A 27163-nucleotide genomic window follows, 5' to 3' on the forward strand; every position below is an offset into this window, starting at 1 on the left:
ACAGAATAAGCTTCCTTATAAAAGCAGTACCTTTGTGACATTTTTAACTTTAGGATTCTTCTCCTTCTTCTTCACTCTCTCCTTCAACAGAATCCACACCAACCTCCTCATAATCCTTCTCAAGTGCAGCCATTTCCTCCTCGCCTTAGAAGACTCTCCTTCCTCTGTTAGCTCACCCACATACCAGTGAAAAAAGGCACGCTTGGCATATATCAGGTCAATTTGCGTTCCAAGTGAGCCTAGGCCTCAGCAATGGATATGGTTTTGCTCAGTATGCACACAGCTCACTCACTATACTTTGGCCAGGTCCCCACAAGGTACCACAGTGGAAAGCTGGTAATTAATGCCAACTTTTAAGTGAATGGGGCACCAGTCCACAAAGTGGATGGCACACTTGCCCTTGGTGGTGGCAATGGCAGCATGACATCTTTGGAAACTACCTTGCCATGGTACAATAGGCAGCAAGCCATGGATTTACCATGACAAGGGTCACATTTTACCATCTGATTGGCTGGCTCAAAGCATGCATTTGTGATCTCTGCAATTGAAAGCTGTTCATGGTAGGCTTTCTCAGCAGAAATGACAGGGGCATATGTGGCTAGAGAGAAGTAGATGTGGGGTAGGGCACCAGCTTTATCTGGATTTCTGGCAGGTCAACATTTAGGGCTCCATCAACTCTGAGGGAAGAAGAGATGGAGGACACAATTCGACCTATCAACCTATTCAGATTAGTGTAGGTTGGGAGTTCAATATTGAGGTTTCTATGACAGATGTCATGGATGGCCTCATTGTCTACAAGGAAGGCACAATCAGAGTGCTCCAGGGTAGTGTGGGGAATGAGGATGGAGTTGTAGGGCTTAACAGCTATGGAAACAAGGGGGGCTGGGTAAATGGAGAGCTCCAGCTTGGACTTCTTGTCATAATCGACAGAGAGACGTTCCATTAGCAGGGAGGTGAACCTAGTACCAGTTCCTCTCCAAAACTATGGAAAAAACAGGTAGCCCTGAGGACTTGTGTGCTGATCAGCAAGTTTCTAAATTTGGTCTAAAACAAGGTCAGTGATCTCCTTGCCAATGGTGAAGTGCCCTTAGGCATAGTTATTGGCAGCATCTTCCTTGCCTGTGATGAGCTGTTCAGGGTGGAAGAGCTGGTGGTAGGTGACAGTGTAGACTTATTAATGACTGTGGGTTCCAGATCAACAAACACTTCCCTGGGCACATGCTTGCCAGGACTTCTTCTCATTGGAGGAGGTGTTGAAAGGGTCATCTCTTCCCCCCAGTGGTTTTGTCACTTGGCACCTGACCATCAGGCTGGATGCCATGTTCCAGGCAATATAGAGCTCTCAGCAGACATTGCCAATTTGGACATGCCTGGCTAACATGGATGGCGATGCATTCACGTATGGTTGCTACTTTGCAGCTTCCAAGCAGATAGCAGAGAGGAAAAGGAGAGTCATTGCTTTATACAGCACAGCACAACTCTTAGGTGGTTGATGTAAGAGAACCTGCCTACTTTCTCCCTTTTTAAAATGTGTCTGAAACCTCTGTCATCAAATCTCACTATTACTCTGAACTTTTGACGCTACCAAGTCCACAGTGTCTTTGTTCCTCCCCAAACTTCCCAACACCTAATGCCTGTGGCCATGTATTTGGTGTTTTTCACATGCTGTGTGATGCCAGAACTTTACATCTGTGGCATGTCTCCTTTACATAAATGTGTCACCTGTGGCGGATATATATAACCTTTGGGAAACTCTGAGAATTTCAGTTCCAATTCCTGTTTAGTGTGAATGAATCTCACAAGATGGGTGCCAGCTGACAGGAGAGAATAGTTAGGGACCTGAAAGAATTAGCACTGACTGGGCACCTGCTATGCATCAAGCAGCTGTTTTGATACCTTAGAAACAGTATTTCACTTTACTTTGCAGTAACTCTGCAAAGTAAGTTGTACATTCCCTCGTTTTCTAGGTGAGAAAACTGGTTCAGAAAAAATTAGGTAAATTGGCCAAGATTGCAAGGCAACTGAGTGACAGATCTGCAGTCAGCAGGGATATGTAAGACAACTCACATGGTTGTGAAGGGGGAACAGCAGCATTGCAAAGAGCTTTGGTGGCAGGCAGGCCCCACGTTATTTTGGAGATTAAATGTGAAGATGTCTAACCATGCCTGGCACAGAGTAGGTGTTTAACAAATTATGGTTATTGCCATTAAATCATATATAGTATTTTAATTTAATGTTTGAATGTCCCATATTACTTAGCAAATGTATGACTTAGTATTTGTCATACAGTTGGTATAAGCCATTTGATTTACATTTTGCTAAGCAGTTGGTTTGACTTTATTCAAGAAAAGGATGGGTATACTGTCTCCATGTCCTCACACAGAAGAACAAAATCAAGAGCCCTAGAATACATGGTGTCTCTTTTAGTCTACGATAAGTAGTCTGAGTAAAGGCTATGTTTATTTTCATTACTGCGATTGCTGGCACATAGGTCCTCAATAAAAATGTGTCCCATAATACTGGTAAATAAATGGATATGTTTAGGAAGTACCATCAGGAATCCTATCATTCCTTTGAGCACATTCACTCTTATGATGAAGAATCTGTTGAATTGGATGTAGATACCATTCCAGTTGTTGTTAAACTGGCTCATCATCAGAACTTGTTTTTTGTTTTTTGTTATTTTTCAAATCACAGGTTTCTGAGCTATATCTCTTGAGAATCTGATATATTGGCTTTGGATGTATAGGGTTCCCCAGGAAGTTCTGCTCACCAGCCAGGTTTGGAGATACCACATATCTGGGTGGTAATGACCAACCTCCACCCCAACCCCTGGACACACACATTCTCTTTCTCTTTTATGAGGCACTCAATGGCCTTGAGTCAAATTTCCTTGCGGCTGACCAACCATGGGTGGCAACATCACTCTTTCACACCATGCTGATCACAAGCTTCCTGAAGATAATGCCCATTGGAAGTGGAACAGCCACTATCATTCAGGTCTACATCATGTTTGAAAAGCAAAGAAAAGAGAAGGCAGAGGGTAAGTAGAGGTGCCATTGGTCCCATAGGCCACACTGCCAAAGAAGGCCACTGACATTGCTAAGTGCTTGTCATGAGGGCACCCTGAGTCTATATTTTCTGTCTTATACTTTCTGTCTGTTTTCTTAGACAACATGCCTGGAGGCTACCCTCCCCCCTTCTTACTGTAACTATCCATGCTCAACCTCTTGGCCTTAACCTCTGAGGAACTGAAAGTTCTCTTGAACTTTCTAACATCCCCCACATGGCCTGATGTCAGGCTTAAGGACAGGTCTCAGAAATATCAGGATGGCAAATGCTACTCTTTGTGGCAATTCACTGTGTTAGAGGGGAAGCAGGAAGGGCACATGAAATGGGGACTCCATAGCCATAGGCTGGAACCAGCCAGCTTTTTGCCTGTGCCACGCTCCTACTCTATAGCTCTGCTCTTCTTTTTTGAGCCCAAGAAAGCCCACCTTTCTTAGACAGGCACCAACAAACCCTCAGCAAGGCACCGCCTCAGATTCAGATTTGTGTTTTGTTACAGATTGTGTGAAATATCAATTTAGAAGGGTTGCAAAGAAAATGTGATTTTAAAATGTGCTTTGAAAAAATTAACATCCTAAATATTAGAATATGTAAAAATTTTAGTGGGAGCCTACTTAATTCTTGAGAATATAAAGAAGATATGAAAAAGTCCTAGAAACATCAATAAAAATTTGTTTAGATATTATCATTATTTGACACACAAAAATATTCTAATGAAAAATTTTCACTGTATTAAATTTTAACATTCATGAAAATAAATAGTATATATTGTTCTAGATAGTTTAGAAATTTCTACAGTGATAGAAGGTTTGTTTTATTTTTTGTTTTCTCATTATGATATACACTGAGGATAATGGAGAGATTTTTTTTTTATTATTATGGCAAGAAATACATAACATAAAAGTTACCATTCTAGTTATTTTTTTTTATTTTTTTTTCAACGTTTATTTATTTTTGGGACAGAGGGAGACAGAGCTTGAACGGGGGAGGGGCAGAGAGAGAGGGAGACACAGAATCCGAAACAGGCTCCAGGCTCCGAGCCATCAGCCCAGAGCCTGACGCGGGGCTCGAACTCCCGGACCGCGAGATCGTGACCTGGCCGAAGTCGGATGCTCAACCGACTGCGCCACCCAGGCGCCCCCCATTCTAGTTATTTTTAAATGTACAGTTTAGTGCTATTGAACAGATTTTTTTTTCTCTTTTATGTTTTGTGTGTTCTCTATATTATCCTTGCTAATTTTTATTTACTTTGAATAGGTATTCAATGATACTTAGGTATTTTGATGTCATGTAGATGCCCATCTTTGATTAAGCTCCTAAACATGTACCAGTTAATGTGCTAAGTTTTTCCTAAGTGTTATCTCACTTATTCCTTGCAACAACCCTCTGAGGAAGGCACTATTAATATTTCCACTTTACAGAGGAGGAAAGTGAGGGTCAGAGAAATTGTATTGGCTGTTCAAAGGCACATGGCTAATAAGAGAAGCTGCTAGGAAGAGTTTTGTCTATTGCAGAGCCTGGATGGTAAAACAACATTATTACTATCTTTGTGGGTTTGGATACCACAGATTGATGCGCTTTTCTGAAGACAAAATTAATGTATATCCAAAGTCTGTGCTTACACATTTTGAATTTTGCCAATGCAAAAAAGTTTCAACAAATATAACAGAGCCTCAATGCATTTTACAATTTGTGTTAGGTCTCCCCAAAGGCTCTGAATAACTGTCACAACCCAGTATACCCAGTGATTGTGTAAAACTGTTTTTATTTAACCCCAAACGGAAGCACAAATTTCTCATTTGCATACAATGGGAGGGATAAACATTCATCTGTTATCATGTGGTGTGGTAGCTAGAATTCAAGCTCTGTAATCAAGCCAAGTACAAACTGACTCATAGGTTTTTAGCTACTATTTAACCTCTCTCTCCCACTCTTTACAATGGGGATGAGAGAAATACCCACCTCCTCAAATTGAGATGATTAACTAAATTGCCAGGTACATTTCTAAATTCTAAATACAGTTTCCAGCTTATGATGGTTCAGTTTAAAAATTTTCGACTTTACGACAGCAGGTAAGCAATACACGTTCAGTAGAAACTGTACCTCAAATTTTAAGTTTTGACCTTTTCATGGGCTACCTTTATGCAGTAATAATACTCTCTCATGACTCTGGGCAGTGTCAGTGAGCCACAGCTCCTAGTCAGCCACGCAATTGCAAAGGTAACCAACCAACACACTTATAACCATTCTGTAGCCATATAACCATTCTGTTTTTCACTTTCAGTATTCACTAAATTACATAAGATATTTAACATTTTGTTATAAAATAGGCTTTGTGTTAGATGCTGTTGCCCACTTGTAGGCTAATGTAAGTGTTCTGAGCATGTTTAAGATAGGTAAGGCTAAGCTATGATGTTTGGTAATTTAGGTGCATTAAGTGCATTTTTGACTTACGATATTTTCAACTGACAGTGGGCTTATTGGGATGTAACCCCATTGTAAATTGAGGAAAATCTGTGGAAACTAGTTATAATTAGTCATTCATTTGGCAAATATTTATTGAATTTATCCCCTGTGCTAGGTACAGTACTGAGTTGGTACAGATAATTACAATGTGGTCCTAGCCTTTCAGACTCTGGAAAGGGTAGACATGGATGAACAACACATTATATTATGGAGGATATTATAACAATCTCTACAAAGTGGAAGAATGAAGGGAGGAGAGGAACTAGATGGGAGCAGTTGGGCGAGAAGGCTTCAGGGAGGAGGGGACTTGTTCTTAGCTAACATCTGCATTTCTATGCCACACAAAACTGTGCTGAATATTTAGTCCAAAAATTGGGTGTACAGCGTAGTGATTCAACAGTTACATACGTTATGAAATGCTGATGATAATTAAATGTATTACAATATTATTGACTACATTCTCTATGTTGTACTTTTCTCTGTGCTGTGACTTATTTATTTTATAAATGGAAGTTTGTACCTCTTAATCTCCTCCACCCATTTCACCCATCCTCCCACCCTCCTCACCTTTGGTAACCACCAGTTTTTTCTCTATATTTATGAGTGTGTTTCTCTTTTTTGTTGTTGTTTTTTTGTTCGCTTGTTTTGTTTTTTAGATTTCACATGTAAGTGAAATCATATGATATTTGTCTTTCTGTGTCTGGCTTACTTCACTTAGCATAATACCCTTTAGGTCCATTCATGTTGATGTGAACGGCAAGATCTCATTCTTTTTAATGGCTGACTACTGTTCCATTATATATATATACCACATCTTATTTATCCATTCATCTATCAATGGACACTTAGGTTGCTTCCATATCTTGGCTATATCCAATAATGTTGCAGTAAATATAGGAGCGCATTTATCTTTTTGAATTAGTGTTTTTGTTTTCTTCAGGTAAATACCCAGGAATAGAATTATTGGCTTATATGGTACTTGTATTTTTAATTTTTTGAAGACGCTCCATAATATTTTCCAGAGTAACTGTACCAATTTACATTCCCACTAACAGTGTGCAAGAGTCCTCTTTTCTCCACATCTTCACCAACGTTTATCATTTCTTTGTCTTTTTGATACTAGCTATTCTGAATGGTGTGAATTAATGCATCATTGTGATTTTGATTTGCATTTCCCTGATGATGAGTGATGCTGAAAATCTTTTCATGTTTCTGTTGTCCATGTCTTTGGAAAAATGTCTGTCCTGGTCTTCTGCCTATTTTTAATCAGATTATTTGTTTTTGTGGTGTTGAGTTGTATGAGCTCTTCATATTTATAAATATCTTCTCCCATTCAGTAGATTGCCTTTTTATTGTGGACCTCACCTTTTTGTTATGCTGATGATTTCCTTCACTTTCCTTTTATTTTGATGCAGACTCGATAGTTTATTTTTGCTTTTGTTTCCCTTGCCTAAGGAGAGAGATCCAGAAAGATATTGTTAAGGTTGAGGTCCAAAAGATTACTATGTTTTTTTCTTAATAAAATATTTAAAATTTATATATTTTTAAAAACCTTTATGCTCCTTGGGGCGCCTGGGTGGCGCAGTCGGTTGAGCGTCCGACTTCAGCCAGGTCACGATCTCGCGGTCTGTGAGTTCGAGCCCCGCGTTGGGCTCTGGGCTGATGGCTCGGAGCCTGGAGCCTGTTTCTGATTCTGTGTCTCCCTCTCTCTCTGCCCCTCCCCCGTTCATGCTCTGTCTCTCTCTGTCCCAAAAAAATAAATAAACGTTAAAAAAAAAACAAAAACCTTTATGCTCCTTAACTAAATTATAAACAAATCACACTTAACACCAGAAAAGGAGAGAAAGAGCTTTTTGATGATGAAGAAAAGAGGTTAAGCAGACCACCCCCCCCCCCCCCCTCCCCGTCATTGGTAGTGTTCTGTGCTATGGAGAACTCACAACTATCTTTGGGTCCCGGAGAGCAGTTCAGTATGAACTGAATCTGACATTCTGAGCTATTTTCCTAAGTCAATATCACCATTGAAAGGAAACCATTGATCAACCAAGTGAAGCCGCTAAAAATGGATTCCAGCCTAGGAAAAATTCACCAGGGAAGCTGTAAATGTGCCTGGCCTGTCTTGGCAAGTTTGGGCTCTTTGTGATTCAACTGGGGGACAGCTGAGGGCTGCTGGCCAGATAAACCCCTAGCAATGACAACCTGGCTCGCCAGGCTCCAGATCGGCAGCACTCACTCCTAGCACAGTAGAGGGACGGGAGGAAGAAGCAGCCCTCACCATGGTGGACTGAGCTGAGGTTGGGTCTGTCTTTGCTCAGTGTCCATCTTCACACCCTGGTTAATTCCAGCCTCTCCAGAAGTGTGACTCTATAATGAGGGGCTGGTGGTGGCCTTGCAGCCTCCCTGCCCTCCTTTCTTGCCTAGTGGCTCATCACACTTTAATGGAGACGAACAATGAGGGGAGGGGCCAGGAGGCCTGTGGATTACACAAAGAATGAAATTGTGCCTTGGCCAGATCCACGCCAATTATGTCTGAATAAACAAATCCATAGTACAAGCTAAGAGCCTTCCTTTTACCCCACCTCCCGCCCCCGCATTTTATTTATTTTTATCTTGGTCTGGAAAGTTGGACATATTCCCTGTACCGTCCTGGTACCCAGATGGCCTGTTTGAGTAAGCAGTGGGGAAGAAGGTCAATAATACATCAGCATGCAGAGTCTCCGCTAAGGTCAGTCCTGCATAAAATATACCGTGACAACCTGAGGGCAAGTTTAAAATGGTGCTCCACGACAGGGTAGGGGTGGGGGTGGGGCTGGGTTCAGTAGAGATGCTGCCTTCTCACAATCGCTGCAAAATTCTGGCCCCCCCAAACTATATTCTACTGGGTTTGTGTAGTGGTTCTTTAGGAAAAGTTTTCTTCACACACAGGAGTGCTCATGATCCAAGTAAGGAGGATTTTAAGAGGGTCTGTCTTCATATATAATTATGTCATGTTGAGAGGCTTTTTCGAAAATAATCAGATCCAATTGTCCCAAACAGGAACATAATGGCTACTGTGGTATCAAATTCTAATCTACTGAATGAGTTTTATGTATTTGTTTTGTCTCCAGATATGTTTTAATAAGATTTGAGTGCTGAACTAGGCAATACTTACAAGTTTTTAGCTGTTGTAAGATTCCTATTCTTGAGTGGCACTTCACAATTACATTTGATTATGACTATTTAATAAAGATACAAGCAGATACCTGTGTATAGAGTCACTGGGGATATTACAAGAGTTCCTTCTGCTTTCCTCTTCCTTTTGAAGATTAGGGTAAACCCAACAGCACCTTTTAATGTAAAAAAAGAAAAGTCCGTTTCACTTTGGAAATTTATTCAAATTGGAGGCGAATACTGACACAAATATTCTTGAAGATTGATCCAGGTTGAAGCGTGTTGTGCATGGGTTTACTGTTCAACTTGCAAGTAATTTGTAAAGCCAGAGTCAGTCTTGACTATGAAACATTGTATCACTGTGATTGGAATCAATAGTTCTTGCACTGTCATTTGTCACATATTTACAAGCTTGAAAAATAGTTCATTTTGTCCTCATCCCATAACTCAAAAGATTGAATCAGAGCCCTGGAGGGATCTGCCAACAGGACACATTCATTACTGATCACCTGTCTTGGTGAGGCTATAATCACAACCATACCAAAAATAGAATATAAATAAAATTAAAGCACTATTCATTTGGTACACTCTTAAATATTTTCAGCTTCAAATATTTAAAAGTCTGCTGGGAGACTTCAATCACCTTGGTGACCTACATCAGTGGCCACAAAAAGAAAATTCATTGAAGCTGATTTTCCCATCACTCTCTCAAAACATTCAAAGATACAATTTTTTTGAATGAAAAAAAAAAGCAAAATCTAGACTTAATGGTCCAAAAACTTCATAAAGTATACTTCTTTTATTCACCTTGTGTATAGTTCATAAATGACCTTCTATTCCCATGAAAGATTTGTAAAAGATGTTTAAAGATAATGCTTTCCATTTTAAGATAAAAGATTTATGAATGATGGAACTTGTGTCTATGAAATCGCTAATCCCAACTCTCTAATATTTCAGATGGAGAGCTTCATAAAATGAAAAGACTGCCCATAAAGTTGTACTATACCTGCTGTCAGAGACAATCAGTAATGGAATTGCAAAGTGAATATTGAAAAGGATGTGAGACATGCACATTTTGGGTTATAATAATGTATTTTAAGTCCCCTTCACTTCACTGCCATATTGATAAAGTATTAATGGTTGAAGTGTTGGGAGGCAATTATGATTCTTTAAACAAGTCCCTGGATGTTAACAGATGAACACATTGTTCATCAAATTTAGTTGCTAAAATAACCCCAAATTGTAGGATTGCAGCTAGTTTCTGCAGACAATTTTCCTGACTAAATTCAAACTATGGGAGTTTGACCCATTTATCAAGTCTCAGCCTGTACCAACCTAAAAATTCCAGATTGCCTTCCAAATGCTCAGTTGAGTGGCACTCTACAGATATGGCCTGACATTCCTTTTACTAGAACAAGATTGAAAATTGATGCCATATACCAGTTGTTTCCTCCCTAACTCTCTAATTTTAATTTTAATATTTTAGCTTCTATGACTTTACTATTTATTTTATGAAGTGACACTATTTCTTTCATAAACATCCTCACTGAAAATGGATCTTGTCTGTCTCCATTGCTTTGGAGAAGAGATGGCAAGGATACCTCATAACAAGGGAGACTTGAACTTGAACATATGTGCATTAGAGTTCATGATGTCTGCCCATCTGTGCCTCTAATTTCAGAAAGAGAGGGTGGTAGACAAGGAGACTTGTACCCTCTGTCCCTGCAGCCAACTGGAATAGGTGTGGGCCTCTAATCCAGAGGTGACCCACCCATAAACTAGTCAGTGACATAGGATTATGTGTTCTGGTTTGAAAAGAAGAGCTGGGTAAATCAGACTCTTTGTCTGAAATATGGAACTGAGAGATGAATGAGAAGTTGCCTGTGGGGTATGTACTCAAGGCAAGAGGTTTTATAGGGATATGGTGAGGCAGCCATTACTGACCATGTGTAAGATGAAACAGCTTACCCTCAGAAAGACAAGAGAATGCAGCTACAAGGCAGGACGTGCTATAAGGGAAAGAGAGAGAAAAAGCAGCCCTAGCTCTCATGCTTTTATAGCCACAGTTTTTCAGCTTTGTTCAGATTCTTTCTCATGGAACTTCTGAAAAATGTCTCCTTCTTTGTCTGGAGCTGGTTTGAATGAACATCTGTCCCTTGAAACCTCAAAACACAGAACAAGATGTACTTAATATTGCTTCCAAGTCAGAGCTAGCCTCTCAATTGGGGATATTTTTCTATTTGTTCCATCTTACTGGCATGCTTGCTTGAGGATCAGTGCATACTGAAGTTTAGGGTTGATGCCTGTCTTTGTACCTACCTCTTCTTCTCTAATAGGAGAGACAAGGTACTCAGACACAGAAGAAAACTGCCTGGTAAAATGGATAAGTCCTTGTGCTGAGATAGGCTTGGGATTGTGCTTATAACCTAACAAACTAATTGGAAGCCTCAAATATCCTACTAATAGAGGTGGGTGACTTAAAATTTGAGGATAGGAATATGGGGAGGTGACACAGCCCAAAGGAACATCATTTTGAGTGGAACAAAGTTTGTTCTTTTAGGTAAAAAAACATAAAGTAGCATCAATGAAGTCAGGGTTTGAATTCTGACTCTGTCATTTCCCATCTGCATGACCTTGAACAAGATACTTGATGACTCTGAGTCTCAATTGTATTTATGAAATTACGATAATAGTTACTTTTTCCACAGAGTGGTGATAATTAAGTAAAATAATGTATGCAAAATATCTGCATCATTTTCTGAGACCAATGGAAAGCTTCATCATTGAAGCTTATTTGCCTGTCACAAAGCTATTGAAAAGCTCATCATGTGTGCTTTAAAATCTTTTTTGGGGGCGCCTGGGTGGCTCAGTCGGTTAAGCGTCCGACTTCAGCTCAGGTCACTATCTCACGGTCTGTGAGTTCGAGCCCCACGTCGGGCTCTGGGCTGATGGCTCAGAGCCTGGAGCCTGCTTCAGATTCTGTGTTTCCCTCTCTCTGCCCCTCCCCTGTTCTTGCTCTGTCTCTCTCTGTCTCAAAAATAAATAAACGTTAAAAAAAATTAAATAAAATCTTTTTTTAAGCAGGGAAACTCAGGAAATTTAGTGAGAATACGCTCTACCTCACAAATCATTTCTGAGAGCTGGTTTGGTGGCAAATGTTAATGCATATATTATACTGGTAAGGAAGCCGTTTCTCAGAATAAATGAAACTCAAACTCAGATAGAAGTGACATACTTGAAAATGAATCTGTAGGGAATTTGGGGGCAATATGACATACCCTCCTGCGTTTATTAGGGGGACTTGTGATTGTTGCAAACCAGAACCACTGATAGACTATTTCATTGCGTGGCTCTAAGATCTGATAAAGTACTCGTTTATTGTTTTTCTTGTGGCAGAAACCTCAAATGTTTAAACAATAAATTTCCTATGAGGATATCCTTAGTCATCATTATGCAATTCCAAAAACTGAATTCATGTCTATCTACTTTAAAAAGGCATTAGGTTGTGATCATTACTAATACTTTAAGCTTATCATGATCATTTCTGATCTTAATCTATGTATATGCTAGTCCTTCATCTGCCACTCTTAGCAGTTGAATCCCTCATTAAGATCTCACTCACTTCATTTGTGAAGACAGGTGGAAGATAATGCCAAATGTTTATTTCTTTGTTCTCTATATCCTAAATTTCATTGTCATGCTTAAAGACCCAAATTGCCCTTGACATTTATCTCTGTGCACATAAGAACTAACAGATGAAACCATATATATATATATTAAATATATATACACCATATATATATACACCATATATATATATATACACCATATATATATATATATATATACCATATATATGTGTGTGTGTATATATATATGTATATATATATATAATGGGATGCTCATTAGTTACTATTTCTTCTGCCTTTCTAACTTGCTGTAGCCCCTTTGTATACTCTGACTAATTTTTCCTGGGACAGAAAATCATAGAGAATTAACCATAGCAGAATTCAAAGAAACACAAGCTAAAGCCAAAGGAAATAAGGGAAGGCACCCAGAAAGAACACATTTATAAATGTCAGATGTGTTTGATTTGTGGCAATTATGTGGAGAAACTTAATGATACATCCCCAAAGTAAGTAGACTATGTGACATTATGAAGCATCGGCATATAGTGAAAAAGGTTGGCTATGCAATAAGATAATCCCATCTTCAAAATTATTGGGAAATAACCGGATGTGAAAGAATCAGGTTAGTCCAAGGAACATATACTACTCTGAGAGAAGCCAGACTAGAATGTTATTAAATAAGGAAAGGTGTGGATAAGACGAGCTGAATGTTACCTGGATTTGGAGAAAAAAAAATGTGTGGGTTGAAGGAAGACAGACCATCTGCATATACCCAAGAAAGGAGAACCCAAGGGTAGAGGTCTTATAGTGTATCTTCAGCATGGTACCCTGGCCACAGAGTGCCCTGACTGGAATCCTCTGCTTAAATTCACTCAGCAAGTAATATTGACTGCTACTCTGGACCATAAACTGTGCCAGGGCCAGGGCCAGTACAGAAGAAGATGGATAAGCTTTCTGCCTTGTTCCTTGCCTTTGTGTTAGCAAAGTCTTTCTCTCCTCAGTACTTAACATCATTTAACATAGCATTGCGTTTATATTTACTTTCTTCATTCTCTGTTTTCCCTGCAATAAAATGCAAATGTTATGAAGAAGATAGGGAATTGTATCTAGTAGTATCAGTTCACTGCTCTGTCTTCATTGTCTAATACAGTACCTGGCACACGATAATGCTCAGTTAATTTTGTGAATAAATAGAACATAGAGGTAAACAAGTAAGGAAACAAACCTAAACAATTAAGAAAGATATAAAGAAGAGAAATAAAACATCTATTGAATCCTTCTCTCTACCTGCATAAGACACTTGTAACAATGCTCCTTTTGGTACATATCCTTCCCTCCACAAAAAAGTGAATGTGTTAATCTGTGCCTTCTATTTCACAAGCCTGTGTTTTCCATAATATAGCTTTATATTGGTTGCATAGTATTCTATTGTTTGGCTTGTGCCATATATTTAAGCAATCCTCTATTAATAAACATTTAACTTGTTTCTATTACTTTGTGTTATAGACATTGTTATATTGAGCCTTTGTAAACAAGTGTGTTAACATATTGTCTGATTTTATTTTTATAATTAATTCCTAAAAGCAAATTCACTAAGTTAAAAAGTATGTATATTTACATTTTGACATGTATTTTTAAATCATCCTCTAGGAGCGTACAATTTATATTCCTAACACCAGAGAAAGAAATATCCATTTCTCTCAACACCTACCATCTCCCGGTATTATTCTTTTTTATGTTTGCCAATCTGATAAGGAAAATCTGTACTTATCATTGTCTTGATTTACATTTATTTGATTTCTATTAAGATTAGACATATTTGTATATGCATTGTAGCCATTTGTATTTGTATATGTGTGTGTGTTGCTTGTTCTTGTCTTTTGTTCATTCTTCTATTGTATTAGAACAATATTTTGAAACATTTAAACATTTCATAAACATTTAATTAGAAATCTAAAAGTTTTTCCACATTGGCCCATATTTAAAAATTCAATACGGGAGGCCTAAAAATGTAGAATCTTTATTTCCATAGGAAATGAAAAGTACAAACACACATTGATACAGTAAAGCAGAATGCCATTAGTCATTTGATAGTGGTAGTATATTTCCTAAGAATTACTGAATTCTGACTTCAAATATCAACTTCAATATAGCCTTTTGTGTTTGTCACATCATACTAAGATGTGACCATGAGGTCATAGTGACACTAAAACAGCAGGAACATGAAACCAGTACTATTTGGAGTAAGATTAAGGACTAGCTCATGTAAATGGACAGCATTTGGATTATCATTTCTTCAAGGATTCTGGAGCCAAGCCACCAAGCCACCACACTCCTTAAACATTCTGGATATGCTTGGGAGTTGGTGTGTTGCCAGTTATACCTATCTACTGCCATCGTAGCAAAGGCTCAATCTCTTTCATACTGCAGCTTTTTGGCAATTTGGAGCAGTGGCGGTGAAACTCATTTATGCTGGTCCCATGTGGCTCTGTGTCTATGTCAAATATCTTGGTCCCACCAGAAAACTTACAAGCTTGATGCTAAATTGCCTCCTGTGTGTCATTTTGGCTCATAGCATTTTGTTCAACCTGCCATCCTTCTCTTTCTGTCCTTACAGAAATATATGAAAAGGCCCTCTTGAAGGACATACACAATCCCTAAATACCCAAGCAAGATTGAAATCTTGCATAAAAAGCATTGTCCTTTACCATATGCCTCCTTTCTAATTAGGGTAAAAAGATGAGCAATAAACCATGGCTGGCAGCTCACAAGTTTCTGTTTGGTCAGAACCGTAAAGGAAGAAAACTTTGGAGCTGACATTATTCTCCTTTTCTTCCCCTACTGTGTACTTCTCTTCCATATATGTCTCATCCATCTCAAGCCCAAATCCTGTCACTACAGAGACACTTGTCTTCATTTGCACAACTAACATTCCCTGAGACATGGGCATGGAGGTTCCTCTCACTTTCTGAAAATGATATTCATACTTTTCTCCAAAATGTACATTTCTAAACTTGACTAGACTTGTTTATGGACTTTCCAAATAGAAATTAACTAAAATGTACTGAAAAAATTTAAATTCTGCTGGCAGATGATTAATAGGATTTTTTTTTGATGCCTTTAATAAATTGGATCTCAGAGATGTTTCTCATTTAAATGTGGCCAAGGAGTGGCACCTGGGTGGCTCAGTCAGTTAAGCGTCCGACTTCGGTTCAGGTCATGATCTCGCAGTCCATGGGCACAAGCCCTGCGTCCAACTCTGTGCTGACAGCCTGGAGCCTGAAGCCTGCTTCACATTCTGTGTCTTCCTCTCTCCTTGCCCCTCCCCTGCTCACACACACACACACTCCCTCTCTCTCTTTCTCTCTCAAAATAATAAATAAACATTAAAAAAGAAAGAAATTATAATAAAAAAATAAAAATAAATGTGGCCAAGGAGTCACATCCCACACAATTTCTTTTTTTTTTTTTTTCAGATTTTTTCAATGTTTATTTATTTTGAGAGACAAAGACAGAGTGTGAGTGGGGGAGGGGCAGAGAGAGAGGGAGACACACAATCCGAAGCAGGATCCAGGCTTTCAGCTGTCAGCACAGAGCCCAATGAGGGGTCTGAACTCACAAACTGTGTGATCATGACCTGAGTTGAAGTTGGACGCCTATCCGACTAAGCCACCCATGCACCCCACATCCCACAAAACTTTATCCCAGAATTAATTAATTAATTAAATTTTTAATGTTTATTCATTTTTTTGAGAGAAAGAGAGACAGAATATGAGTGGGGAGGGTCAGAGACAGAGGGAGACACAGAATCCGAAGCAGACAGCACAGAGCCTGACATGGGGCTTAAACCCACAAAGTATGAGATCATGACCTGAGCTGAACTCAGGTGCTTAACTGACTGAGCCACCCAGGCGCCCCAACTTTATCCCAGAATTTAAAAAGTAAAGGACTGTTTGCTTTTCTGTTTTTCATATATGAATTCAAAGTTTGAACATATTTAGGGTAAACATAAATATGGCCAATTTTTTTAAATGATATACACTATACATGAATTATATGTAAGATATCTATATCTTGGAATTTAAAAGTAGACATATGTCCTTATTTATTGTTTAATTTATTTAACAAATTAATAAAGCCAACACAAAAGTGGGCTTTTCAGCTTCTTATTCTATTTATTTTATGTTCATCCTCCCCAATTTTACTATTCCTTCCCTGAGACAGTAAAGCTCTTTAGGATTTTAGTGGTCATCATTTCAAGATCATGCAGGCATCTATTCCAAAGCTATTATTAAAATTGCTGAAGATGTCCTCTGGCATCCTCTGGCAGATTCAAAGACTCATTTCCCTTTCCTGTAGACACTTGTTCCTTATTTGGAAGCACTTAATAGTAAAGCAGGAAGCAGCAAACACAGCCCCCTCTGAAATGGCTGAGCAGTATTCAATCTGGTGGCAAAAAAATAAATAAATAAAATTAGGCTCGTGATGAGACACCACTTCCATATACACTCAGGAAGTGGAGAAAGGACATCCACTCTGGGACTTTATAACAAGGCTCATATTAGTGTGTCTTTCCATCTAAAAGGAAGGGTTAACCTCACTTAGCAAACAGTACTGCAATAGGGAGGTGGGGGCCTAAAGAATGCCATTCCTGGTTCCACCTGATGGTTGGTTGTCTTCATGGTGACTGGGGCAGTGAGAGGAGTCTTTGAAACATTATAGCAGCAAAGCCCAGAAGGTTCTTTCTGAGGCTCCCAGCCAGTGTCTATGCCAAGCCTCCCTCTCGATCACTGCCACTGGACCTGGACTCACCTTCTCAGTCCTTCTGAATATGTCCTCCTACTTCTGTGACATTTCTGGCTCAGGTTAAGTTTTTTGTCTTTCACAAAGCCTTACCTGGAGGCAGCATGACCTCGGAAGTGTGGCATTTAGAGCTAGATGAGAACCACTGTTTTCTCTGCTGTATACTTGCTCCGTGGCCTTAGGCAAGTAACCTGAAGTCCCCAAACCTTTAAAAATGGCTAAGATTAATACCCATATTTCAGGGTTGTTGTACTAATTATAAAGTATTATTAAATGCTAAGTACTTAAGTTAATAATGAATGCACAGGGTTCTTTGCATTATTCTCTTTGCTTTTGTGTATGTTTGAGCATTTTCATAATAAAAATCTTTTTATAAAAGGGAATGTGTATAAAGCACCTAGCACATAGCAGACAATTCTTTCCTTCCCACTCAATCTTCTCTCTCTTTCTCATCCTCTGAGCTTTCATGGTTAGTCATTCCTAGCCTTCAGGTAGGTGTTCCTCAGGTAGGGAGTGACTGAAATATAGCTGGGACCCCAGGACCTCTGCATTACCCTCAGATGCTCCTTAGTGAGGACCCCAAGGAAGACCTAGAAAGGTGGACACCATCAGACAAAGGAGTTCTTGTTATAAGTTCAGGACTCTAAATGCAGACCCCAGTGAAGGCACCGGGGACCTGGCCCTCTGTGGAGTCTTCAGGGCACCTTCCATAGGCCAGAGGCAGACTTAAAACCTCAGCCAGCTAAGTAACTTCTTGGGTCTTTCCTTTGGGCTCATATCCTGATTTTGAATAGGTAGATACTTCAACTCTGATGATGAAGAAAAACAGACTGAAGAGAATGAAGAGGGAAAGAAAGAATTTTTCCCTAGGGCCTAGAGTGGAATTCTGCTCAGCTGCTCACTCTTGACTGCCACAGAGATGGCCCCTTGTCCCCAAAAGGGGACAGTGCCTGCCTTTTCTCAGGGACCAGGCTCTCAAGAAACAAGCCATAAAATGGGGGAGTGTGGGAGCCATGAGGAGTAAATGAGAGAACTCCTCAAGAGATTCTGAGTTTTATTCCCTCCTTTCCTCACTCCACCTGGAGGCAGCCGAGGCAATGTTCTAATTCTTGTTACCCTCTTCCTGAGAGGAGGCAACACATCAGGGGATGGCAGTGGGAGGAACCTTGAATTCTTTCCAGAAGAAATGGAAGCTTAGGCTAAAACCATGTATTTGCTTTCTGTTATAAACCAGAAGGTTTCCTTCTTCAGAAGGAGGAAACATGCCTAGAGTAGAAGAACCAGTGTGACAGGGAATGTAGCCTTGTCATTAGGAGTCTGACTCCATCTTTTGATGTTTGACTGTAAACGGCTTTTACCTGTTTACCTCTTTCCCTTCTGCCCCACATCTGAGCAGGCTCGCATCAGTGGAAGATTCAGGCCATGATATCCCTCTGGTGGGAATTCCCACCCTGGCCCCATCCCCAACCATTGTGAAACCCCCAGCAGGTCTCCTCTTCTTGCTCTCAAGTGATTGTCAGCCCATTTTGGGAGGTATTTCCTGCTCTCGCAGAAAAGTCTCAAATATATAAATAATAAAGCTTTTATACCCTCTTGGTGTGTGTGTGTGCGTGTGTGTGTGTGTGTGCGTGCGCGCGCGTGTGTGGCATCATTAGTTTCAACATCTGTATCAAATTCATAACATTCCATCCTGTTTTTCCAAAGAGTCACTTCCACAGGAATAAAAGGGAGGAAAGAATATAGCATTAGCCATTTTTGAGTGGTGGGATTATGAGAGATTTATTTTTCTATTATTTTTCTTATTTTACTTTTCTGTAAAGGTCCAAATTAGTAAATATATATGACTTTCCAGGCCAGAGTTACGACTATTCAACTCTACTCAACACTCAACTTATAGCGTGAAAGCAGCCATAGACAATACTAAACAAATAGGTGTGGCTGTATTTATACTTTATTTAAAAATACAGTTGGAGGACCAGATTTAACCTGCAGATCATAGTCTCTCAACCTCTGCTTTAAAATGTTTCTACACTGAAAGTCTAATACCTATATGATTAAGAAGTTGAGACAACCTGGTAATCTTAATTAAGACCTAGTGATTGGCTCTTGTGCGGGTGATAAAAGGAGACAATAAGAGATATTTTCTTAAGGCAGTGGCTTACTTCTAGAGAGGGGAATCTTAGAGTCTAAGATTTTCCTACCCCTCCCCCCATGAGATGTTGCTATACTGGCCCCTGACCCTGAGGAGACTAATAACTGCTACAGTATCACACCTTATAATCTAGAATGAAAATACACATTCTAAAAGGAATCAATTGATCCCACCCTCTTAGTAGCAGTAAAATAACTCAGAGAATCTTGAGAACGCTTCTGATAAGTTCAACATGATATCGTTGGATGGTGGTGACTTAGTTTTCCTTTTCATTGGATTTAGGCTTCCCTGATTTGTTTCTGCTGACAGGGCTGGGACCTTTTCAGAGAATGAGATGGGTCTGAGCAGCTCCAGAAAATTCTCCCTTCTGCCCAGCATCTCAGGGGAATTCCCACCATAGTTCATATTTCACTGGGGAAAAATACTGGTGAGACTTTCAAAATGCCACTTTGGCCCTTGCCACATCCACAGGCCCCCAACTGTCCCTTCTAATGTGAGTCTCTCTAATAAGCAGGTTTGCTGTGAAGGAAACACCAAGTGTGGCAGAGATTGTCTTCCTATTGGGAGAACAGTGGGAGAGCAGGTGCTTGAATGCGGGAATGTCAGAGCTCAGAGTGAAGGCAATTATTCTCCTCCATGTAGCTCAGCATGGAGAAGAAATTAGTAAGGAAAAGTCAGGCAGCTGCTCTGCCCTGAGTGTCATGGGCAGCTGCAATAAGAGGGTGTCCCATACACCTGGACACATGTAAACTGTGCTGGCCCCAACAGGCCTCACGGGCCAGCACCCAGGGTCTGAGCTGCACTGCAGAGAAAGGCCTATGCCAGGAAGGAGCTGGAAGGGTATTGATCACTTCTGTACTCCTTGCAGGAGCTGGAGGTGAAACGAGAAAGATGATGCTTAGACATCTTCCCTAGCAGGGACATTTTTCAAAATCAAAATCAACTCAGAAGAATAATATTATATCCTCTTCACACTTTGATATTCTTCCATCTAGGCTTAATTTTTTCTCCAAACCAAGTAAAAAAAAATAATTGGTGGTCTGTTCCACTTCCAATTAGCTACGCCCAAAAGATAGGGCCCCAAACAGCTTATTTAGTGAGAATGGGAAAGATTTTAACAGAAATGATCTTCACCTAGGTTTCCCTCAGGGACAGCCAGAATATTAATGCAGGCTGCCCAGGAGCATACACTGTCAGACCCAGGGGGACCCTGGTAATCAGGAGGGTTCAAGTTCCTCTTGGAGTATTCCTGTGTGAGGACTCCACATTCTCCTCTGCCGTCTGCATTATGCAGCATAGAATGGGTTAAAAGATTCTAACAGAAGCTTGAGAGAAGGGGCATTATATTGGCTAGAGAAAATGGGGATTTTTTTAAATGTTTATTTTTGAGGGGGGAGGGGCAACTAGGGAGGGAAAGAGAGTATCCAAAGCAGGCTCCTCACTGTCAGCAGAGAGCCCAATGTGGGGCTCAAACCCACAAACCATGAGATCATGACCTGAGCTGAAGCTGGATGTTCAACTGACTGAGCCACCCAGGCACCCTAGAAAATGGGGATTCTTTAATACAGGCCCTTGCCATTTCTGTGTGGTTAAGTAATCCCTATGCTAGATTTTAGGTTTCCAGAACTCATTTGTTTCAAAGGCAAAGGTGAGAATTCCACTGCGGCCTACAGGGTTCAGTTCCTAAGTGTTAGTGACTGAAGTAGCTCAGCCCAATAACAGACAAAGCCCTGAGTGGTTTAGCACAACATACATTTTTGTCATATATGCAAAAGTCCGATGTTCCTGTCTGGAGGGCAGCTTTACTCCACATGATCATTCAGAGACCAAGGTTCCTTCTACCTTGTGGTTTCTGCTTCTTTTAGGGCTTCAGAGTCTTCCCTAGCCACTGAAAGGTGGGGAACAAAGCAAGGGGAAGACATACCTACTTCTTATCCACTGAGACCCATTCACATTCCATTCATGAAAATTAGTTGCACAGCCACATCTAGATGCCAGGCCACTGTGATACATAGTTCCTGGCTGGGCAGCCACTTCCCAGCAACAAGCTGATGCTGGGGGTCTGGGTGGCCACCTGGCTTCAGGCATGCTCATAGTTGTTCAGCCTCTTCCAGAACTGCCTGCTGATCCTGCCGCTCACATGCAAGATGACTAATCCTGGGGTGCTGCTTCATTTTGCCCCACCATTGGCCTTCTGTTCTCACAGGTCCCTCAGGTAGAGTTCTGCAAATGCTTCATTCTAACTAAAGGTAGGTGTAGTGTGGAGGTGGGGGGATTCTTGGTAGGAAGGCCATCCTGGCTGCTTTGACACAAGCTGATGGTGAGAGAGGAGAGTTAGGGGTTATCTGTGTGAGAGGTGTGGTCTGACAATATGAGGGATGTGACTGTCAACTGGGAGGCAGTCCAAGATGGCTTGGTGAATGGAGCTCTGTTCAGAGTCATTGCTCTGAGTGACATTACCAGAAATTTCTGTTTCTTTGCACCAAGCATGCCTGATAAGGTAAACATTTTAAAAAGAAAATGTAACACTCTGGATTTCAGTCATGCTAACTCAATCCCCAGTTCCTTCTGACCCATTTTAATCTTTTTAAGTTTATTTATTTATTTTGAGAGAGAGCATGAATGGGGGAAGGGCAGAGAGAGAGAGAGAGAGAGAGAGAGAGAAAATCCCAAACAGGCCCCACACTGTCAGCATAGAGCCTGATGAGGGCTTTGAACTCATGAACTGTCAGATCATGACCTGAGTTGGACCCTTACTAAACTCAGCCACCCACTCGCCCCTCTTCTGATCCATTTTAACACAACTCTTCTGATAAGTTTATCTTTCCTCTTTCCCTTCTTGGAAGTTTTATCCAGAGTCTTTACATTGCTAGGGCATTTAAGATTTTTCTTCAAATCTTTTTTCATCTATTCTGTCCTTGCTTTTCAGAAAAATCCTATGGGCTAGGAAGTACACAGAAGTACACAGAGAGTTTGAATGATTGACACAGGGTATCTGATACCACATGGCCAATCAACAATCACCCAGATGTCCCAAATGTCCCAAATGTTCCCAGATTCCCCAGATGCCCTGACTCTCAGGATCTAAATTTAGCAAGACTGGACCACCTTTCTCATTTCTTTTATAATCCATCTTACCCAAATAATTCCTGTCCAAATAATTCCTGATCTGGACACCAAGTAATGGGCTGTCCATCTGCCTTCTACTCCATTCTCTGTCTACAAGACCTTCCACAGTAATGAGTCACAAAGTTTTCTTGAAACTGATGTGATTAGAAATATAGCCTACCTTGACATACTTATATCAGTGTAGGAAAGATTTTCACAAATCCTCCTACTCATGGTGCTCCAAATCCTTGTAAGACACCTCAGCACCTCATTACACATGGGGGTACTGAGCACATGTTGCAGAGTACTAAGCCCACTAATGGGAAGGAATCTCTACTGTCTATTCAAAAGTTGAAATTCCACTACATGCTTTCCCTAGGGAGAAATGAAGAGTTTTTGCTTCTAGTATGTTCCCTGTGTGGCCTTTGTTACTCTGCTTCTCTAGACTCAAGTGGCTGAGAGAGAGGTTTTACTGCATGTGCAGAGCACAGACTGAAGCTAGTTTGCCTATGCCCAAACTCTGGTCTCTGCCACATATTAGCTCTGTCATCTTGGAGAAAGTACAGTAAAACCTTGGATTGCGAGCAACTTGTTCTGTGAGTGTTCCATAAGATGAGCAAACATTTTTAATAAATTTTAACTTGATACAGGAGTGATGTCTTGCAATAGGAGTCCTACGTGACACTGAATGTCACATGATCACAACTGAGCCAATGATTGTTGAAATTTGCTTTGATATACAAGTGCTTTGGATTACAAGCATGTTTCCTGAAAAAAAATTATGCTCACAACCAAGGTTCTACTTTACTTAACTTTCCATTTCTCCATTTCTCATCTGTAAAATGGGGATGATAACCTGTGTTACTGGGCTGTTGTGAGGATTGAATGTGTTGATAATATAAAGCACTTTCAACCATGCCTGGCATATAATTAGTTCAACATAAGCACTTGCTATTTGGTAATGCATGCTATTTGCCAGGTCTGGTTTACCAACCAGTAGTGGGCAATCAGCTAGACTGTCAGGGAATTATCTTTTAGCCATGCATGCTTTCTGAAATCCATATCCTTGGTTGGGCTTACTTAGATTTAGTTCTCTCCAAGGAGAAGAGGAGTAACCAAGAGTAGAAACTGTGCTAGCAGGCTACTTCACCTTGGCTGGCTTGCTCCAACACTGATCCTTTGGTTTTCATATAACTTATTGTTCAATTCAGACTACTTTTCAGAGCATGGAAATGTTAAACCAAATGGAATCCTGTGTCAAGAGTATTAAATAAGGAATACCCTAGCCAATCTAGGAGATACACGTATGGCCTCTGTAATTACTGCTAATTTGAGGTTGGGTTATTTGGTTTGCTGGTGAACTATGGCAATAACTACTAGGCCCTTGCACATATTGTTGACTCTGTTCAACATTCTTATGAAATATATTTTATTGTTTTCCCCATTTTACAGATGAGGCAATGAAGGTTTACTGATGTGCTAAAATTACACCAGTAGTGATCAGCTGCAGTTTTTCTCTTCCACCATGTTATGTTCCCCTTATTCCCAGAGACCTCCCAGTTTCTGAACATCTTTAACTACTCGTGCAACCATTTATCTGAACTGTCTGGTCCACATGCTTTCAAAATTCCCATTGTTCCTCTGGTATCTGGTTTGTGCCCATGACAAGGCATAAAACTAACTTTTAAAATTATTAAAACAGATATGTGCATTATCTTTTCTCTGGGCCACAATATAGAGAAAAAATGGTTTTTGGAAAAAGAAAGCTTAAACTTTGATTATGTCAATCATTGACTGTGAGATCTGGCTCAAGTCTCTTGCATCCTTTTTATCACAGATCTTATACCTGTGTGTGCTCTTGGAATTGTGAACATTTCCTCATCTGTAAATTGGGAATAATAACACTTGCCTAGTTTTAAGGAGTAAATGAGATTCCAGGGAGAAAAAGCTTAGTTAGCCAACAGTAAATGTTAAAAATAGCAATGATTATTATTTTTTTTTAAATTATTACCATCAACCTAGAAGAATGAACTTTGAGATAGATGAACAAATGGCTAAGCATTGTATGATAAAACCAGGAGGGGCTGAACAAAAATGTTCTATGCCTTTCTGTCTATAAATGTTTCCTATACTTGCACAAGTATGCAAGTATGAAAGATGCATACATAAGGATTTTCATCATTACATTGTTTGTAAATGTAGAACACAGGATGTCTTTGACTTTGGCTAATTGATTATGGTGTCTCTCTAGTGCTGAATTGGATGAGTAGTCTACTTAATTTGTGTAAGAGGAAACATCCTGAGCCTGGTAACTGAAAGTTGGGTGAAATCACCATAGCAGGAAAGTGTCAACCCCACCACACCCTGTACCTGAACCAGAGTGCAGACCTGGAGTCCCTGGAATGAAGTAGCATTTGAATCCCCTAGAGGAAGGAGCTTGCAGCACTGCCAAAAATGTATCCTGTAAATCCCCCTCCTGGACTTCTCTGTGACAAAAGTCAATGGAAAACAGTGACAGCTCACTAGAGGCAGGACCCAGACTCTTCAGGCATGAAAAATTATGTCACCCCACCAGACTAGGAACACCTCTAGCCAAGGTGCTTATCAAAGGTAATAAAACATGAAAAGGGTAGTGGGATAACGGAGTTCTAAATACTAAGTGTAACCATGTGACGAGTTACAGAAACAAAGACTATAATGGTTATGAACATTTCTTCCATATTTTGGTCTCAATATATTTGCATATATATTAGCCAATTCTGTCTTTCCCTTTCCCATTTCTCAAATGTAAGATGTGTTCACCTCATTATAAGAAAAAAAAACATTGAGACTATGTGCGGTGATGGATGTTAACCAAACTAATTGTGATGATCATTTCACAGTATTCACATATACTAAATCACTATGTTGTAAACCTAAAACTAGACAATGTTATATGTCAATTATAACGCAATGAGAATAGAAAAAAATGTGTTAACAATAGTTAACCTTATAGTTCAGTATAAATGTCAGGCTATCAAAAGGGGAATGTGACTCAGAAGAGGAAAGAACATCAGCCAAACTATGAGTAGAATGACTTTGTTTTCCCTTTGTATAGAGAGTGTGTTTTGATTGCAGGAAGAATAGTTGCATCATGTTAGTTGTAAATAAAATTTTGCTATTGTCTTTATTTGGAAGTTATGTGTGGTTAAGGAAATATGTATGGACATGTTGACAAGGTGGTTTTGTATTTTGTCAACTTTGCTAAGCTGGAGCTGTTTCCCAGAATTCTCTGTCCTATAGGACTTTGGACTAGGGCTGGTCACAAGAGATATTTACATAAGATTTGGAAGGTGAATTTAAGCAGCAGCCTTTTTTCAAGCACCAAAAGTGGCTGCAGGGAGCCAGACAGCTCCTGCACCTTGTTGCAGATCTGCTGGCCCGCACGCAGGCCTCCCTCCCTCCTGGCAGACCTCCTCCTTCACCTTCCTGGGTCAGGTATGGGTTTGGTCCCAGGGCTGAAGGTGCCACCTTCTGCAGGTCACCCACCTCATCAAGATTAGTCATTAAAAGCCAGACATGAGTTCCAGTCTGCCCTTGCTCTCTCTTATTTCATGTACATTTTTTTTCTCCCCAGCTGCTATCACAGCTGACCAGTAGTAAATTCAGCCCAATGCCAGGTGCAATACCCTTGCAGAGACTTCTTCACCACTTCTCAGAGTTGTGTAAGATCTAATCCCAGTTAAAAATCCCATGTTTTTCACTATTGAGAATGGTTTTGCTTCTGTGGTCAGACTCTGACTTATACACTTTTCTTTGCTTTTTATTTAAAATTTGATAATCTGAATATACAGCTTTTCATGACAGAAGGCTTTATCATGCTGATCCCACACTTCCTGTGGCTGTGGCCACAATTAGCTGGAGGAGAGTAGCACCTGTTCCCCAGGATGATGCAAGCACTGTCCATTTGCTGCAGTTCCCAACTGGCCCTTTTCACTCATTTATATTTTATGTCTGATCCCCCAAATCATTTGGGTTTGTGACTCCTAGACTGGAGACATTCTTTAAAGGTCTGGTATGATTTCTGTTCTATTGCCTGACATAGATCAAACAACATTTTCAAGTTGGTTGAGTGACCTGTGACAAAGTTCTAGTATCTCATTAATATAACTATTCTGTATTAAAGTTAGTATTACATCCTTAGTAGGCAGAGAATCACACCCATACTTCATTCACTGTGAACAAACTCAGGTACTTCCCCCAGAAGGAGAACATTAAGTCAATAAAAGAGCATGATGGAAATTATGCTTTTCACAAGCTTTGGAGTTAGAAGGGTCTTGAGACAATACCCACTTGGCCAGTTTCAGACTTTGCTCTACTGTCATCTGACTTCCTTTGAGACTCTTCTGGTCTTGGAGATGAGACTGTGGGTGTCAGCAGGTGAGGCTCCTCCATTTTGTTCAACCAGAGAAGCTTCCCATTACTTGTTTCATGTTGGGTTTCTGCTGAACTTTATTTTTCTGTAAAGGAAGACCTTGTCTAACCCTTTCATTTCACAGATGAGGAAATTCAGGCACAAAGGGTCTCAGAGTTGACACCTACCTACTGAGTGAGGTCCAATAAGATCTCAGGACAGCAGACTTCCATCTAAAGATTTAGCCATACACCCACAGTCTTAAGAGGCAATTGTATTTGTTGGGCCAATAGAACCCAGATTATAACTCAAGAGCAGAAAAATCAACTTCTTGACCTACCCACAAGGGTGAAATTTGAGACGTTGCTCATTCCCAGCTGGGCAGGGAAGACT

General features: G+C 40.2%; 1 pseudogene; it reads right to left on the reverse strand.

The window, feature by feature from the left end:
- LOC121042078 (tubulin alpha-1 chain-like) lies at positions 1-26811 on the reverse strand (annotated as a pseudogene).
- Positions 26812-27163: the final 352 nt, after the last annotated feature.

Source organism: Herpailurus yagouaroundi, unplaced genomic scaffold (genome assembly GCF_014898765.1).
Source record: "Herpailurus yagouaroundi ecotype Mexico unplaced genomic scaffold, PumYag 184, whole genome shotgun sequence".
Taxonomy (NCBI): Eukaryota; Metazoa; Chordata; class Mammalia; order Carnivora; family Felidae; genus Herpailurus; species Herpailurus yagouaroundi.